Source organism: Perissodus microlepis, chromosome 18, assembly GCF_051167445.1.
Source record: "Perissodus microlepis isolate ML-2025 ecotype Zambia chromosome 18, ASM5116744v1, whole genome shotgun sequence".
Taxonomy (NCBI): domain Eukaryota; kingdom Metazoa; phylum Chordata; class Actinopteri; order Cichliformes; family Cichlidae; genus Perissodus; species Perissodus microlepis.
The window spans coordinates 27,829,762-27,849,536 of record NC_140478.1 but is presented as its reverse complement, the minus strand read 5'-3'; the positions used below and the strand labels follow the sequence as shown (position 1 = coordinate 27,849,536).

General features: G+C 40.5%; 1 long non-coding RNA gene across 3 annotated transcripts; it reads right to left on the bottom strand.

The window, feature by feature from the left end:
- Positions 1 to 8,943: 8,943 nt before the first annotated feature.
- Positions 8,944 to 17,039, bottom strand: LOC146368069 (uncharacterized). 3 transcript variants are annotated; one of them, XR_014797691.1, is made up of 4 exons: positions 14,762 to 17,039; positions 13,242 to 13,433; positions 13,027 to 13,124; positions 8,944 to 11,131 (listed from the first exon to the last, which is right to left on the bottom strand). It is a non-coding gene; the product is annotated as an uncharacterized LOC146368069 (long non-coding RNA). The 3 variants fall into 3 exon arrangements; XR_014797690.1 differs by having other exon boundaries at positions 13,027 to 13,433; XR_014797692.1 differs by having other exon boundaries at positions 13,027 to 13,433; positions 14,785 to 17,039.
- Positions 17,040 to 19,775: the final 2,736 nt, after the last annotated feature.

The window sequence follows — 19,775 nt, the reverse complement described above, 5'->3', positions numbered from 1 at the left end:
ACTTATAAACACACACACAAAGTAACTCCACCAGAGTGCCTACTTCGGGTCACCTTTGCCGGTCCAAGCCCGGGTAAAGGAGCAGGGTTGGATTTGTGACATTAAAAAAACAATAATTGCTAAAAGAAATTTAATTTGTAGTTCTAAATAAACTCTAAATGCATTTAGGACGTTTTTTACTCACTTTATGTCTCTTCCACGATGTTATTTCTCTCTCCAACAACATAGGTTACAATTAGATTAGCATGACCAATTATGCAAATTAGGCGATGACGTCATTTAGCGACTTCTAGCGACTTTTAGGACAACCAATAGCGATTTTCCTTACTGAGGAGTTGGCAACACTGCCACCGACACTTTCTGCTTACTGCAATCAGGTAAACATTTGAAAACGGGAGCACAGGTGCAGCCTGATGTGGAAGCCATTCAACAGGAGGTAACAGAGGGCAGAAAGCTGTACGTGATCACGTGACCTCTTTAAATCAATTATGAAAAAACTTAGAAGATGACAGCTTTTTTTCTGTTACTCAAACACAAAACCCCAAACTCAGGGTTACACCAGAGAGCCCAGGTTTAGTGGGTTTGAGAGAAGTCGTCTATGAACTTCTATATAAATAAAGTTGAAATTTTCTAAGACAAGCGTCTTTGTTTTTCTTACTGGTTTTCCACAGCAGAAGGCTTCTTATAAAATTCTAAATTTCTCAGTGACATAATGCCACCCTCACACACTAGTAAACATTTCACAGGTTTGATCTCAGCTGTAAAAGAGGAATCAGAAGCCATTTACCTGAGTAGAAGTTTAGCAGCTTGTTGGCTTTGCTCTTCTTCTTCAGTTTTTATGCTACACACAACATTAAATGTGCATGCTGCCACCTACTGAAGGTAAAAACTATTTTTTTTTGTTCCACTTTCCTTAAACTTTATTCTAAAACAAAAACCTTTAAACATATTTGCATCTTCTCGGCTCATATTAAACTATTACTTTAAAAAAAGTGTTTACATTAATCTCATATAATTTATTTACATAATGTCTTTTACAAAAATATTTGACCACATCTATATAAAAAAACATTGGCTTTAAAAGATAAAAGAGAAAATGTATTTTTCAGTTAAAGCTTTAAATATGTATTAAAGCTATATTAAAGCTATTAATGATGTCCCCAAAACAACTGGGATGTTGTATAAAGTGTAAGTTCCAGTAGATTACAGTGATCAGCAGATCACTCAATACATAGTTTATGGTACATCATCTGGTGCCCCTGGACACATCATCAGTGATGTAACCTGGGGTCATTGGGGGTTTCGGGTCTTTCAATAATCAGACCCCCTCTCCCTGCGACCCAGCCAGGGTTGATCAAGCTCCAGCTTGTGTCCAGGTAGCGCTGCCCTACATGCCATGCCTCTCCTCTTTTGATCCACAGCCACCACGATGCTGCTTCTGCTATGTTGGTGACCAACTTGATAGCTATTCGCTGGTTAGCCCCTGTGATGCCTAGCATTTTGTATGCCCTGCAAACGGATTGGCACATGAATCCTCGACATCCCACTTCAATGGTTTGGCATCTCTGGCTACATTTAATTAAAATAGTACCAAAGCATTCTCTGTTCTTTGAACAACAGTGTTTCAGAGTTGAGGAGACCTGTTGGTGCTGCACTACTTTTAAGACCACCTTTCCTTTTTGCTAAAGCATATAGTTAAGGCTGGATCAGGTGACCCTGAATCCTCCCTTAGTTATGCTGCAATAGGTGTAGGCTGCTGGGGGATTCCCATGATGCATTGAGTTTTTCTTCTTCATTCATCTTTCTCACTCACTGTGCATTGAATCATACTTGTTATTAATCTCTGTCTCTCTTCCACAGCATGTCTTTTATCCTGTCTTCCTTCTCTCACCCCAACCAGTCGCAGGAGATAGCCGCCCCTCCCTGAGTCTGGTTCTGCCGGAGGTCTCTTCCTGTTAAAAGAAAGTTTTTCCTTCCCCGTGTTGCCAAAGTGCTTGCTCATAGGGCGTGTTATGATTGTTAGGTTTTTCTCTCTATGTATTATAAAATTGAATTCAAATTGAACTGAATTGAATTAAAACCTGCATGTGCTGTTGAATATAATGGGGCATTCGCGGATGCCGAGTTTTGAACTGGGCATTGGTAACAGGTTAGAAAGTCTCTGGCCTTATTCGCAATATCCACAAAATAATTTTAAATTTGTATTGGTCAGACCACAGGTTAGTTTCCCACCTAGTTTCAGTCAGATCAGCTCTTCTCTCATAGATGAGAAAACATTATAAAACAGTATTATTTATACTTACCAGTTGTAACCAAATTTCACCCAAAGTCACTATGATTCCCTTCAGAAAATAAACAATTTAAATTTGCTGTTAAACATCAGTCACTTCCTCTCATGGACATCAGGAAAGGCTTTCCTTGCACCAATCATCCATTCTGTTCATCCTGAACATTCAGTGCAAGTGATAAACACAAAACACACAGTCCTTATTAAATTCCAAAGTTTATCTGAAATTAAAACAAGGCTTCAGCAGTCTCAGCTAGACACATCAAATCCTTCTGCTTGTTCCTGCAACTTAAGAGAGAAACATAATAAGAAAATCTGGCACTTAAACAGCTGCAAAGCTGGAAGCTTAATTTATTTAATTAAGACTGCTGTGGGTTCATATTACCTTCGGATAAGCCCTAAAATACTTTTCTTCGCAAAACAGGTGCTAGGAGTTTTGCTTCCCATTACATCATTTGGAGGCACAGGAGGTGGGGATCTCTAAAACACACACTGCTCAGTGTTCGTGTGCTCCCCTCACAGTTACAAGAGAAAACCGTCAGCCTGTTTAAGCTCTGAGAAGAGAAAAAGGGTTACAAACGATAAAATCCACTTTACTGCTACAGTTTCATGTGGTTTGGTTGGCTGATGGCAGCAAACCTTTAGCGTTTTATCTGTCACCAGATGCTGCATTGGTAAAATTTCTGACTGTTTTTGTACAACTTCCATGGCCAGGTAGCAAACATGTTACCACAAACGGTAATTAGTTATGGCATAGATACATTTTATGTGGCCCAAACAAAACGACATCTGCAATTTGGCCCATATGAGATGGACCTGTGGCTGATTTGAGGCAGCCGGACACAAACCAAATCAGTCTGTCAGTCGAGGTCAAATACCGTCTAGGCAGACAGACATTCATTGCCGTGTGGGCAATGTTCAGCAAATGTTGCCATGTGACCAGGATATTTCAGCTTTGAATAAACTTTTGATTAATTTGTGTCAAATGTTTGGGACGGCTGTATGTATCAATTTAGTTTGTTAAACAGTGTCACTTTGAGTGACAGCAATACCCATAAAAATGTTTATTACGACATCAAGATGGATAGCTTTAAATCAGTGCAAAATATACCACAGTGAGATGTTGCATTGGACATATTATATTTATTTACAGCTCGATATCTTAAATATTGGATTTTTTTAGCGCAGCTTTGGATGATCGACACTCCTAAAATCATTTTTATCTTATGCAGGGCCTTTGTGCAGCTGCTTATGATTTAAACAAGCAGTTTCTTTTTCTTTAAGGCCAACCTTGCCTCAAGCCGACCTTACTGCATCACCTGCAGGCTGTACTGAATGCAGCAGTTCACCTTATATCAGGAAAGAAATGGTAAGATCACATCGCTGGAAGCCCTACACTGGCTTCCAGTCCATGTCAGGATCCACCCAGTTTAAATTTCACAGTTTTCATCAGTCTTAGCGGTTTGTCACCACCATATAAACTGAACTTTTACAGCCCGATGCTTCTACTAGAGCGCTGAACTCTATGAACCAGCTGCTCTTTGAAATTCCTGGTCCAAGGCTCAAAAGCAGAGAAGATGAAACCTTTTCAGTGGTGGGTCCTACTCTGTGAAGCAATCTACCTTTTTGCATAAGAGCTGCCAAATCACTCCGTCATTTTAAAGCACTGTTAAAAGCCCGTTTTGTCATGCGTGCTTCCAGTTCTAGTTGAGCAGAGTATCCTGTTTTTTCATTGTACAAACACAGACGTATTTCCTTCTGTTACTGTTTAATTTCATGATTTCTTTTTACCAAAAAGTCCCACTGAACGACACAGGAAATCATTCCTGCCTGTGGCCATCTCCCTGTACTACTCCTCCATCCAATACACTGTAAACACTGCAATAGTTACATCCTTTTGCACACACTCTTTTCTGACTCTGTAATGTTGTTGTCTATTTTCTTGATATTTATTTATAATCACATCTGTCAACCCTGGATATTTATTATTTGGTGATTTGTATATATTGTGCTATTCCATATATCTTAACATATTGTATTGCCAATAGTCTGGTCTAACCCACATAATTTCCCTAGGGATTAATAAACTATTCTGATTCTGACTTTTCAAATTAAGATTTATAAATTTTATAATTTTAATTTATCATTTGGCAGTTTAGTCTATATTTATTTATTGTACTGACTGCTGTGTATAATACAGATTTTGCATAGCCTGCACAGCAGGTCTTTAGTTGACTACTGAAGTTGTTTTAAATGCACTGTAGAAATAAACTTGAACGTCTTGACGTCTTTCTTCTGATTGGCTGTCCATCACAAACTTCAATTTCAATTCAATTCAATTTTTATTTATATAGCGTCAAATGACAACAAAGGTCGCCTCAAGGTGCTTTATATTGTAGAGTAGATACAGAGAAAAACCCAACAATCATATGACCCCCTATGAGCAAGCACTTTGGTGACAGTGGGAAGGAAAAACTCTGTTTTAACAGGAAGAAACCTCCGACAGAACCAGGCTCAGGGAGGGGCGGGGCCATCTGCTGAGACCGGTTGGGGTGGGAGAAGGAAGACAGGATAAAGACATGCTGTGGAAGAGAGACAGAGATAAATAACAGATATGATTCAATGCAGAGAGGTCTATTAACACATAGTGAGTGAGAAAGGTGATTGGAAAGGAAAAACTCAATGCATCATGGGAATCCCCCGGCAGCCTACGTCTATTGCAGCATAACTAAGGGAGGATTCAGGGTCACCTGGTCCAGTCCTAACTATATGCTTTAGCAAAAAGGAAAGTTTTAAGCCTAACTTGAAAGTAGAGATAGTGTCTGTCTCCCGAATCCAAACTGGAAGCTGGTTCCACAGAAGAGGGGCCTGAAAACTGAAGGCTCTCCCTCCCATTCTACTTTTAAATACTCTAGGAACAACAAGTAGGCCTGCAGTGCGAGAGCGAAGTGCTCTAATAGGGTGATATGGTACTACAAGGTCATTAAGATAAGATGGGGCCTGATTATTTAAGACCTTGTATGTGAGGAGCAGGAGTTCAATTCTGGATTTAACAGGAAGCCAATGAAGGGAAGCCAAAACAGGAGAAATCTGCTCTCTCTTTCTAGTCCTGCTGCAGCATTTTGGATTAGCTGAAGGCTTTTCAGGGAGTTTTTAGGACATCCTGATTATAATGAATTGCAGTAGTCTAGTCTGGAAGTAATAAATGCATGAACTAGATTTTCAGCGTCACTCTGAGACAGGATGTTTCTAACTTTAGAGATGTTGCGCAAATAGAAGAAAGCAGTCTTACATATTTGTTTAATATGTGCGTTGAAGGACATATCCTGGTCAAAAATGGCTCCAAGGTTCCTCACAGCGTTACTGGAGGCCAAGGTAATGCCATCCAGAGTAAGAATCTGGTTAGATACCATATTTCTAAGATTTTCAGTGCCGAGTACAATAACCTCAGTTTACCTACAGCATGTTCTAATCGCTCTAATAGGATATTATGGTCGACAGTATCGAACGCTGCACTGAGGTCTAGCAGGACAAGCACAGAGATGAGTCCACTGTCAGAGGCCATAAGAAGATCATTTGTAACCTTCACTAAAGCTGTTTCTGTGCTGTGATGAGCTCTGAAACCTGACTGAAACTCTTCAAATAAACCATTCCTCTGCAGATGATCTGTTAGCTGTTTGACAACTACTCTTTCAAGGATTTTTGATATGAAAGGAAGGTTGGAGATTGGCCTATAATTAGCTAAGACTGCTGGGTCTAGAGATGGCTTTTTGAGTAAAGGTTTAACCACAGCCAGCTTGAAGGCCTGTGGTACATAGCCGATTATTAGAGATAGGTTGATCATATTTAAGATCGAAGAATTAATTAATGGCAGGACGTCTTTGAGCAGTTTTGTAGGAATGGGGTCTAAAAGACACGTTGATGGTTTGGAGGAAGTAATTATTGAAGTTAACTCAGAAAGATCAATTGGAGAAAAAGAGTCTAACTTAACATCAGTGGTACTAAGAGTAGCTGTAGATAATATTACATCTGTGGGATGATTATTGGTAAATTTTTTTCTAATGATTAAAATGTTATTTGTGAAGAAATTCATGAAGTCATTACTAGTTAACGTTAAAGGGATGGTTGGCTCAAAAGAGCTCAGACTTTTTGTCAGCCTGGCTACAGTGCTGAAGAGAAACCTGGGGTTGTTCTTATTTTCTTCAATCAGTGACGAATAGTAAGATGTTCTGGCTTTGCGGAGGGCTTTCTTACAAAGCAGCAAACTATTTCTCCAGGCTGAATGATGATCCTCTAAATTTGTGACACGCCATTTCCTCTCCAGCTTACGAGTCATCTGCTTTAGGCTACGTGTTTGAGAATTATACCACGGAGTCAAGTACTTCTGATTTGAGGCCTTAGTTTTCAGAGGAGCTACAGTATCCAGAGTCGTACGTAGTGAGGAGGTAAAATTATTAACAAGATGATCGACCTCTGTTGGGGTAGCGTTCAGACTGAGGGTATCAACTGCAGGTGGGTGGGGCTAAAATGCTCACAGCAAGAGAGGCGTGCCTAAAATTGTATTCATGCAGAGCTCTGACATCATGCAAAGCTAGGAGCAGAAAAAACATGACAGAAACTGATTAATTGTACTTGTGTGGACCTCATAATTTGAGCATCCACCACAGTAACACTAAAACTCTGAATCAAAGAAATGAAAATACGTCCACTTTAAATACAAATTTTGCTGAACTGATAGAATGAGGTTTTGACTCCATTGCTCATCATAGCCCTGTAATGGCTCCAGACTCAGCCCTCTGGCCCACTTCCAGCCTTAATCAAATCCTCAGCATCATCCTACACCGCTAGCCTCAGACCCCTGCACACACCCTGCCACCCTTCCAACACTTTGCCCGGCTTCCTGCTTCACTTTGAGCTCCGGCTCTTACCCCTAAACTGTCAATCACCTGCTGCTGCAACCGTGGATCCAGTGGACCGGTGGTTCTGTTTTCCACCTCAGGCTGCAAAACCAATTAGTGTCTGACAGTTGGCTGTGGAGCGGCTCCTCAAGTTTCCAAACTCTGTTTTTATTTTCTTCTCTGCGTGACCACAAAACAATCTCATCCTTTGACCCGTGTCAGTGCAGGTCATGCAGAAAGTAGTCTCTGCAGGATGCTTCATTGGTGTGAGTCACGTGTCCCCAGACTGTCCAAATCAGATTGTGTTTGTGTTTGCATTTCCAGAAGGGCTGTTTGAATCCTCTAATGTGGTGTATTTTCAACCCTAAAGCATTTTTGCATTTACTCACTAGTATTTTCCACACACAAGAAATCCCACAAAAGATGTAACAATCATCAAAATCACCAGCAGAGTTTATCTGAAGTTCCTAAGCTGAGATGAGACCAGGCACAAATGACCCTTGTGGAAGTGTTAATTTGCTTTAGCAGCATGTGTCTGTGTTATTTGCATATGAAATCTGTTTTATTGTTCTCTGATGAGATGTTTAGCTTAGTGGCATTTAGAAAACACAAGTTTCCTCATCTGATTCCATTTGGCAAACACAACAGGAGCAGTTAGGGGACATCATGGCTAAATGTTTATCTCATTTTAAGCATACTGCAACATCTCCATTACAGACGCTAGGAAGTCTTCTCTGAGTGCCAGAAGCACCAGCCACTGAACTCAGTCTGCATTAGGGATCTGTTCAAGTCCTGGAGAAAGTTTATTGTTCAAAAGGTAGTTGTGTAAGAACAAAAAACACTCAAAATCTAACAAAATTAAACCCAGAAAGCCATAAAACACATGTTTCTCTCTACTTATGTGCTCATTATAAGTGCATGCAGGTCATGGAGGATGCAAATGTTCTTAAAGTGAAGACAGAACCTTGCTTGGTAAAGACTGTTTGAATGCACTGGGTACCTTTGCTGTACCTTGGGAGTAACACCCACATTTATTTAGTTTTTAGCTACTTTGACGAACGTGTTAGTTTTTATCAACATCTCCTCTAGTTGTTCTAATCTCCACCCAGTTGTTTACTCTTGTTGTCTCTCTGCTGTTTGATGCTCAGCAGGTTGTGTGCAGTGTTTCTGAAGCTTTCGTGACACTAAAGAGAAGGGTGGGCGGCAAGCTGAAACGTTGAAATGAAAACAGTTAATTTAAAGGTGCTAAAGCTCTACACAGGTTGGTAAGTAGGAGAAAATCTGAAGTCAGTGAAGTCTGAAGTTCACCAGTAAAAGTAATTAGAGATCATCATTAAAATAGCTCACAGCTGTACTACATAAATCTAAAGCATAAGCTCTGACAGATGCTGAGAGGGGGAACCTGGTAGAGGAGAGGGGCCTGAAAATGAGCAGCTGAAGCAAACTTACACTTCCACAAAAGTCACGCATACTATAAAAACCAAAAGAAGATGCAAAGTGAAGTGAAACCCATTATGGGACAAAATCTGGAATGCAGCAGACACAAAATTATACAAAATACATGCAAGTTTCACAGCTGAAGACACAAAATAACCAGAAATCATACATGTGATTTCGATAAAAATATATTTTTTAAAAAGATAAAATGTATAACTGGTTTTTAAAGCAGTCAAACTTTTGCACAACAAACTAAGAACACTACTGTACTTCTTTTTAAGATGTGATCGTGCAAAGAGGGATTGAAAATGCAAAGCAGCTTTTGCCACAAACGGCTGATTAAAACGATTTCTGCTGCAGTATTTCCCAACATAATATACATAGAAATGTAGAGGGCACTGAGGTAAAGCTGTAACAGATATAACAAGGTCATGCTAGTGGAGTCTGAAAACTTTTTGTGTCTGTCGTGTCAGACAGGTGAGTCTTAACACCTGGGGAGGTTTGCTCCACTGAGGACAGCCTGTCTCTGACTTCGTATCCACAGCAGGAGTGCAGCAGAAAAAAAGAGAAGCACAAAGGAAAGGAAGGAGCTGGCTCTGGGTGTAATCTTACTAAATTCTGGAGATCAGTGTCTGTGGTTGGATCACATGTAAGCAGGAGATGACAACAAAAAGGAAAAAGAGCCAGAAAAGAACAGAAGGGACAGTTGGGAAAGTAGAAAGAGACGCCTGCAGGAAGCATTAACAGAACAGACACAGTAACACAACCAGACTAACGGTAAAAAGAAAGTTGTCGAGTGTTTCTTTGGATTCTGAATAAATACCAAATGACTGGGACAGAACAGAGAGGTAAAAACACCACCAGGAAATCTCTTATTTGAGGCAGAGAGAAGCAGGTGAGAGGAAGAGAGATAAATGGAGAGCCTCTGGGGAGCTGCACAAAGGAAAAAGGAAAACTGTTACCCTCCTTCACCTTGACAGCTCCCTCCTCCTCTGTGAATTTTCTTTCTTCCTTCATCTGTGACGTCCACCTTCTCACACAGCACTTCTTCTTGCCCATGTTTCTACCATCTTAACCCTTTTGAGGGTTCACCCATTAAATTAAATCGCTGTCACAAAAATAAGACATGGTGTGCATAACTGCATATGTATTACAGCACGTATTTAAAAAGCTTTCAGGTTTATTATGCTTCTTAACAATATTTAAACAATGTTGTTAATATACAACACAGGCTTTTTTTTTTTAGTAATAAAAGTTTATTTCACTACGTGGATCTTAAAGATAAAAATTTTCACATATACTTTGTATGTTAGTCTAAAATACATCAGACTAAGACTTAAGGGAGGTCTGGCTTAATACATGCATATGCAGCCATTTTCTAGTTATGTGACAGCTAGAAAAAAAATGAGGAAGACTATCTGCCATCAGATTTCATCACAGTGCCAGAGAAATGTAAGCCCTACTATCACCTTTTTTATTTATTTTTTTAAAAAAAAGAGAATATATTACTGCAATTTGTCAAAACAAGACATTAAGTTTCCTCTATGTTGTCACTTTTAGCATCCTATAGAATTATTAAATATGATTCAGGTAGCCAGCAGACATCTCGGAAAGATTTGACTAAAGTACATGTAATGTGTATTTTTGTAAAATAATGTATATGACATTTTACGTTCCCCGTTTGAACACAATTTGAACCTAGACTGATGCGTGGCACTTTTCTGCAAATACTTTTCTTTTGCTCCCCACACAGTTTCTTGTTTATGTGCCGCAACCAAAGCCTGCAAAAAATGTAATTAGTCATATCAATATGACAACAAGTGGACTTCAGATGGAGTCCATGTTTAGCTTAGCATGATTTCAAGGAAATAAGTAAAAAAATAACAGAGGTACTCTAAAGGCTTACATCCGTTGAAATCATTGCTCCTCGGGTCTCTCATACATATTCTGTATTTATATGCTCTAATCTTTCCAAACTACGGTGTAAAAAAAAAAAAAGAAAAAAGAAGGTCTGTTTGAGTAGTAACATCAGGCGAACTAATGATCAGGCAAACAGCTTCAGGCTGTTGAACAGCAGCAGCAGCTGGACCGACTCCCACTGGACTCCACCCGAACATCCTCCAGCAGTCCAAACCTCATCAAACATTCAAACACTGATACCAGAACCGGACAGTCGACTGAAATGATTAATGGGACTCTGCTGTTTTCACACGAAAACGTTTCACAGCTGTGATGAAAGCGTCAACGGAGACGATAAAGGAACATAACATATTCTAGGAGTGACTTTAACCATTTACGAAAGAGAAGAAAAGAGTCACAGAGTGGCACGGGGGGATAATGTGAGACAAAAGAAAGGGCTGACAGAGGATTGGGTCAGGAGGAAGAGGAGGGAGGCAGCTGACGTGGCTTCAGAGGCTCAGCTGGAAGTTCGTTCATTCGCTTGTCTGCTGATAGAAACATCACAGCTCCATCCTCTCTGACTGAAGGTCTGCTATCAGTGGGCTGCAGCCTGTTATGGGAGACAGAGAAAGAAAAAAAAAATAGAAAGAAAGTGAGGCAGAAAGAAAGACGCAGCCGGGGATCAGCAGCTTAAAGTTCATTATGCAGACTGTGGAGCTAAAATGCTTCCAGACTGTGAGTCTAATTTCTCATTCATGGTCTTTGTGACTGTGGCGTTCCTCCATTACAGGTTAGCAAAGAGCAGCGAGGTCAGAACAATCAGATTAGCAATGCATCCCTCTGAATTCACCATTTGGATTTTTCCATCGGCTTTGAGCAGAAGAACAGTGAGCACAGCGTGCAGGTCTCAGAGTTTTTGTTGGGCTTTCTTAAAAAAATAGATATACTGTGATGGAAATAAACATTCACACAAGCTCAAGGTCAAACACTCACACACACAGACTCCCACGCTCAAACAAATAATAAGCTTTTTATCTTCTTCCTTTACTTTTTTCTGCAGTCGACACTAATTTAATTCACTAATTATAATCAGCTTTCGCTTAAAGCGAACAAAGCAGCGCTGTACTGTATATGTGTTATGCTAATATAAGATAGAGAATTTAACTTGCAAAGCTCCTGTCTGAACATTGTTCTGCCTGTTAAAAAACAATAAGGTTGTGCTGTATGGGAAATAAAATATATGAAGTGCAAACAAAGGTCATCTGAAGATCTGAAAACTTTTCCATAACATATTAATCAAATTATAGAAGGTCCACAGTAAGTTATAATAAATAAAGTACAATAATTAATATTCATTTGTATATTTAATGTATTTAGGATAATGTACAAGCCCAATGAGTACTCTTTACCACAATCATACAGTTAGATATTTATCACAAAACCTGCAAATGTAAATAACGCGTTTCTTAATGCATGTAGACTTACTGTCCAATTTGCCAGTGAGTGGGCTGATGGGAAGGAGTGGGAGGAAAACTGATAATTAAAAAAAGATTATGTTACATCTGGAGATGATGAGATTTAGGAAATATGCTTCAATTTCTTACTGAGAGAGAAAAAAAGATCAAACTGCTGGTTATCTGAGTCTAACGCAAAGAGTGGAAATGCTGGACCGACTTTGTTCAAAGGTAATACAATCAGCCCATTTGATAAGTTTTCTACCTGCAGAGAATGAAACAGCAGACAGCCCTGCCCCCCAAAAATCAGGTTTGGGGACATTTACTCTTATTCTTTTACCAGTTACATATAAATAAGTTACTGAGTGATATTTTCTTTTAAGAGGAAAAAAGCACCACATTTATAAAAGCCCGTAGACGCTATAGTTCACAGTCAGACTTCCATCTCCATTAAATAAGCACCAAAATCACTTTTGCCAACCCTCTGAGGTCTCGGCTTAAACATAGTTGTGAGTTGGTCCTATGTAGAGCCTATGAACAGCACTGTGGACCATGGTCTACATGTTGTAGTTGTTTATTCCCACCAGGCTTTACTGTCACAAACACCAGTATGTGGGCTACTCTTGCTAGTGACCTTGAAGCAGCTGTGGAGAAGTGCAGTTTTCAACATGCACTGAGCTGAAATGGAACCAACCATTAAAAACAATGGACACTGTCCACTTTGCTGCTGCCTGTGCTTTTGGTGTCCCCACCTTTTTAATTTGATGCTTTTTCGCTCCCTTTGCTATCCTATGCTTCCAGTCAGGATTCAGTCTAAGAAGAGCATCATCTGCATACATCTACACATGGGTTGCATACCTCTCTGGGTAGGGTCTGCACAGGCAACTATCTAAAAATGCCAATGTAAAACCTGTGTCATCAGTAATGACTCCAAACCAATTCTTGACTCTAACTGTAATTTTAGTTTTTATGAAACTGTTCTCCCAAATCTCAGCAATCAGGGAACAAAGAAAATAATCATTGTATCTGACAAACATCAGCAGTTATTCACATTTTTCTCCATTCTTCTCCCAGATGTGGAGTGTCTGTAGTTATCCAGCAGCAGCCCTCCTCTGGGTGGAGACTGGTTGCTCCTCTCTGGCTGGCCACCTGTTGGCAATTATTGCAGCAGCATATAAGACCTGCACGCTCAATTAGTCATTGCCTGAGCATCTGCTAACCTATGTTAGCCGTATCGCTCAGTCTAGATCTTGTGTGAAAATGTACCTGTTTTTTCCGGTCTTCATAGTCGGCTCCTGGAGTGGGATTCTTGCCTCAGTCATCCCCGCTTCCCTGGACCTTGGTCACCTGCTGCTGGTAAACCATTGCCAATTCTTTTGTCACTCACCTGTTTGCTACGCCTCTGCCTCGTGCTCACCTGAACCTCGGCTCCACCCGTCCCCTCTTGCTTCCCTCCACCTGTAACCAAATAAGGTGACTCAGTTTGACTTTGGGAACTCCGATTCACCGCTGGACCACTCTGACTGTGCTCTCCTCTCATTTCAGTGGTCATAGTTTCCCCCCGGCCCAGCTGCCACCTCCCCACAGTCACAGCTGTACCACTGTATTCTAGAGCTGCCTAGTTTTCAGTTAAATGCCTTAGCTTTGATAGCACGCCAACTAATATAGTGTCATAGTTTAAATTTGGATTTTGTGTTTACTATGTGGGAAAATAAACTTTTGTTCACTTACTGCCTCTCTTCCGGTTTGGATCGTGCGCTTGTGTCCATCTCATTTTCCATGGGCCACTGGGCCATGACATGGAGTTATGGTAGGATACAGATCCAGAGTTACCATCTATCATGAAGTATCATCAAGTAAAATTGTTTGCAATGGTTGAATACTGTATTAAACTAGACCGCAGTGTTTTTGTCAAAACATAACCACAATAGAAGGACTTAAGCCTTGTTAGCTGGCAAATACTAACACTGTGTCTAATATATTTATGGAGTTTAACGTAAATGAGCACTACGTGTGTCATGTTATAATTCAGTTTGCCAGAATGTGGCCCTTCACTTACTTTAGCTTCATCAGCTAGCCCACCCCGACCTAGATCTCTGCGAAAGTGTTTTGAGCTGTAGTGAACCAAAGCTAAAGGGTCAGTCTGATCCTGTTACTTCATGCTGTAGCGATGCACAAACTGCAGCTTCAGCTTATAATCAGCCTTAAACAGCTCGAAGTCTGTGTTTGCATACTTGTTCTGCACCTTATAAAGTGTTACTCTTGACCAAAGAACTGGCTCATTGTCATGTTAATATCCATCTAGTCCACCCTAATCACGACATTCTGCACTGGCAGTATGCTTGCTGAGAAAACACTGTGCTGAATTGATGAGGATTACTTCAAGCTGCACGGATTCATTTGTGCCCACAGCTGCTGGAGTAAACACGGAGATCATGAGACTGGAAAGCAGTGATTACAATTTCTCTTGAAATGTAATGTGGGCTTCAAAAGTCAAGACATGAAGCAGACTAGAGATGTCAAGACTAGGCCAAAAAAAAAACCCCAACCAAACAAAACAAGCATATTCCAGTTTGTAACAGTCCTTTAAGGTTTTAGCATCATCACTTCCTCCTTGAATCCTGAATGCGTCAGACCTGGAAAGAACTTTTTTATAACCATTTTGGCCAGATAGTGAAATAATAAGATCAGCTCCCTGAATTACTGTGAAACAGTTAATTAAGGCTGAGTGGGAGTGGATTTGAGGTCTTGGCAAACATAAGATTAATATTCTTCTGTTTACTCACACACACACTGGATGACAGATTACCCATGAGCCTCTGGGGCCAGGCCAAGGCATGCAGGCAGAGTCGTGGGTGGTCAGTTAGTTGACACAGTAACAAGCTGCTAGCCAGCGGCCTTCTGGGAAGGTGGCATCCACGACAGCCTGCGGGCTGAATGAGAAACAAGCAATGTGAGCATTCAGACCCATGATTAATGGCTGCTGCTGGTTTTACAGCAATGAGGAATATGAAAGTAAATGATAGTGTGGGTGTTAGAACAGAAAAAAATAACAGCATGTATCGAGGCACAGAATCACTCGTTGATCCATACGTTTGGGTATCGGGCTGCAGAATAATGAGAAGGTCTCAGAAACTGAGCAGAAATGACCCAACAAGGAGAGAACTGAGTAGAGGTGAGCCTCCTGGGAAATCAATATAATGAAACCTTCTCACCTGAAAGCACAGACGGACCGGCCGCAGAGCGACTGCCTTTCATCAGGCCGTCTAGCTGACAGTGTGGACAAACACAGAGGCTTCTGACTGAGGATTTAAGCAGCCTGTAAGGACATAACGGTGGCTTTATACACTGTTTGATAGACTATAACTGCTCTGCTGCTTTAAGCCCTGTTTGGGAGACGGTCTTGTATGGTTCCCATTGAAATGCTAAGGAAAATGGGCATTAAAGGGCTTTTTAAGGAGGCTCTTTAAATGGCAACCTCATCCTCATGTTCATTTAAAGATTTAAAATGACGGTTCTCATGTACTATATTGCCAAAATTATTCACTCATCCATCCAAATTACTGAATGAAGATGTTCCAATCGCTTGAATGGGTGTATGAAAATCAAGCACCTAGGCATCCAAACATTTGTGAAAGAATGGGTAGTCTAAGGCAGCGGACCCCAACCTTTTTTGCAAAGCAAGGTGCATAAAGATGTGGATGAGAAAGTTTGGTGTTGAAGAGTCCTTCACACTACACTAAACTTTTGGCAGTATAGTGCATGTGGTGTCTTCTTCACTTCAGTCTGGAACAAAGTGTAATTGGGTCAAATATTTGTAATTAAATCACACAAAAATAGTACATGCACAGGAAATGAAACAGCAGTTATAACAGGAACTGTATATAAAACATAAACGTAACCACCAAGAAGTAACATGTTGGTTTGATAATGGTTTTTACCAAAAAGTGGAGGGTAGAACCTGAGAACACCTGTGTACAAAAACTTGTCAACCATAATTTACAACATGCAGGGCTCTAGACTAACTTTTTGCCATGGGTGTACCGGTACGCCTAACTTTAAAAAGTTAGGCGTACCGGCACAAAAGTTAGGTGCACACAAATTTTATAATAATTTATAATATAATGTGTTTTTCTGGATACACTGTGCTTTTTCAGCATTCAAAGATTGATGACACCGTGTCAGAGCACTGGCTATGAATTTCAGAAGGATCAGGCCTTAACTTAACAGAAAAGTTAGCAATAGTTCTTTTCCTATTACAGCTACATCCACTTCTGTCGTGCCTAGGCTGCTCACTAGGGCTGGGTATCATCACTGATTTCTATAATCCATTCGATTCCGGTTTTCAAAGTCCCGATTCGATTCAACTTAGCCTCAGACAGTCAGAAATATTATAATTCTGATCATTTATCAGTACTGACTTCATCAGAATTGTGAACATCACAGCAGATGCCTTTGTGTGAAAGTAACTGAGAATAAAACACAGAAAAACATGAAGGAGATTTTCCTGGTCTGGCTTTTTATAGCAGATAACCTTAAAAATATTCTACAATGTTCTGCATATAAAGTTTAAATTTCTTCAGTATTGAACAACAGAAAAAATAGGCTTTCTTGTCCGAGGTCATTTAAGTGAAAAAAAGAAAAAGAAAAGAAAAAGGCAGCAGCCGACAGACCTGTAAACAACGGTAGACTGGTGGGTAATAAGCGAATGAATAATACAGAAAACAGAGATTGGAGACGGGAAACTGTTCTTGAAGTACAGAGAGAGATAGAGAGAGCTAACTGTGCATGGAGTGTGATTTTAATAGTCGTGGAAGCAAAACAGCAAAATTCATGACGACATTGATCAAATGTGACGCGCAGTTTGCTGCTTCTTTTGCTGCTTCTTTTGCTGCTTCTTTTGCTGCTGGCTCGGTGAATTTTGGTTGGAGAGAGACAAAACCTGCAGCTCAGAATCAGCACAAAAAGACGTAATCACAGCGCGGACCGGACGCATCAGAATCGCTAAGCTCCGACAGCGTGTCCGTCTACGGGCCGTCGGGTATGGAAGCCCGTTTCCGCCACTAAAAAAAAAAAAAAAGGATCCATAACTCAAAATTTTGAGTTATTTTCTCGAAATTCCGAGTTATTTTCTCGAAATTTCGACATATTAACTCGAAATTTCGATTTAGTAACTCAAAATTTTGAGAAAAGCAACTCGAAATTTTGAGTTAGCGCTGCCAATCAGTAATCTACGTGAATGACGTCATTTCCTTGTTACCCGGAAGCTGAAGCCCTCAGCTACAAATGCTACAGCTAAGCTACCGGTATTACATCCAGTCGTGAATGCACAGATTGCTGAGTGTTTTCAGCCTGGCTTCACAAATGATGAAATCCCTGTGTTATTAGCTGAATCACATGGTGTTACTATCAGCAAACGTACTCGCGAAAGCGCCAATTTGTTGGGATCCGTTTTTGAGTGCGCGCCATATGCTTCTGGGTAACAAGAAAGCAACCTCATTCACGTATATTTTTGATTGGCAGAGCTAACTCGAAATTTTGAGAAAAGTAACTCGAAATTTCGAGTTATGGATACTAGCTTTTTTGTTTTTATTTAGTGGCGGAAACGGGCTTCCATAGGTTGGTCGCACAGGTGCAACCAAATATTTTTTTTTAGTCGCACCACTGAAAAATTTGGTCGTATTTGCGACCAAATTGGTCGCACTCTAGAGCCCTGACATGGATATAATGTTGTGTTGAATATAACTCGAACCTTGCATTTGAGACTCTACATACTCTCATCAGCAAAATACATGCTAAAGTAATAAATCAAGGGAGAAGTAAGACTTCTATATAGACTTCTATATAATTTGAAGTCAGGGGAGCCAGTCCTTGCTAGCCATTACAAAAAACTGCAGGTTTAAGACACTTCCACATCCATGGGCTTCACTTTTTAGACTCAGTGGCTAGATCCATGGTAACTGTTGCCAGTCTGTTGTACAGTGTGGCATATACCTGTGAAAAGTATATCCAGTAAAGAATCTATATGCCATTTGCAGGTCAAACTGCAATTGTGGCATGTGATATCATAGATTAGCATGTTATCTCTGTTTTTGCTGGCATCTCTCAGTTGATCAGGAGTAACAAGCCATTTATAAGCTACTCAGTAGCAGCATATATTTAATTGAAAAGAGGTTTGTGGCAATGGAATATCCTTTTCTGCAGAAGCATTCATTTAAAAATACAGTAGGTGGGGTGATCCAGAGAAGGCTTAAAATTTAATGGACATGTCGTGCAGAGGTCAAGCTGGAACAATGTGTTACAATAAATATAATGAAATCATCCTGAGAGAACGAGGGCTGTCTGCAGCACATAAGCCGACGTCGTTACAGCTTGCTGGACCTTAAGAAGTAAATGAAGGAGCAGAGCTGGAAGGGCTCGGTCTGAGTCTGTGTCAGATTTAAGTGGCTTCTATAAACAAGCAGGCTGGTTCACATCTAATATACAGGTAATGAAAAGAGCTGCCATCTCCGGGAGTGGCCAGTGGGAATAAACAACCAAATGATGCTGAAACGAATATGGGTCAGATCTCATTATAGCTGCACATGTTTTCTTTCAGCCATGTGTGAATTTAATTCCTCTAATTAGCGGTCTGTACGTGTGGTGAAAGTAGAGTCTGGCTAGGTGTTAAATATGTGACACTTTTCATTTGGGCAGAGAAAGTTATTTGGTGTCAGGCGGCCGGTATTCCTGCTGAATGTGATTATAAAATAATGTACAGCCAGATCTCTGCCATCTGCTCTGGTGGCTTCACTGGTTTTTATAGATCAGAGGCGGCAGAGATTAAACCACGGATGAAAAATACAGCTGTAGACAGGATGATATGACTGCAGCCACACTCTGCACGCACGTGTGTACAAGACAGCTTCCTGGTATGGTGTTAGTAGTGGTGATATGCTCAGTAGGGTTGCGTGCAAATACAGTATGGGAACCACATTAACCATATAATGCTCACCTTTACATTGAAGACATAGTTCAAAGTCAACATCCTTGTTTTGCCTCGAATTGTGCACTTCCGCTTGCTACTTTGTTGCTATCTTGTGTGTTCACACTAACACACATGGCTACATGCATCTGGGAGAACTCAGCTGTTGGAGGAAATCTAAGATCAGGTACAGTGATGCATTGGAAAAAAAAAAACAGACAGCACCAGAACACTACTGGACCCAAAGCTGAAACCACGGGAGGATTTCACCAGTGATTTTCTGCCCACAGATTCTGTAATGAGTTTCTAACTAGTTAGCAGACTAACTTCTGCTAGCTATACTACATAAAACACTGCATACCATATTTGGGGAAAACCAGTATATGAGAACCCAGACGGTGGCCTAACAGTTAAAAAGTTGAGTATGAAAAGCTGTGGATGCTTAATGGTCTAATAATCAATATACTTAATGGTATATTGACTGAACAGAGGACAAGGCAGCCAACCAGTTTTCAGTTGGTAGGAGGAATGATGGTCTGCACAGATAGCAAAGCTTAAGCTGTCTTAGATTATGCACACAGTGATGTCAATGTTTTTGCTATCGCCATCTTCCTGTTTTGAAACTGTTTTCTTCAAAAGAAGTGAAACTACTGGTTGAGCCTGTAAAGTCATTAGGGTTTGCAGAGTGAAGGGGAAATTATGGTTTAGTGGTGGTTGGCACTCTTGCGGCAGTGGGGTCCGTCTACCTGAAGAGAGCATCTGTTGTCAGACTGGGGTTGTATACGTGGTACAATCAGCCTGTGGGTGTCTCTGACTTGTGCTGTTGTTGGTCTGTC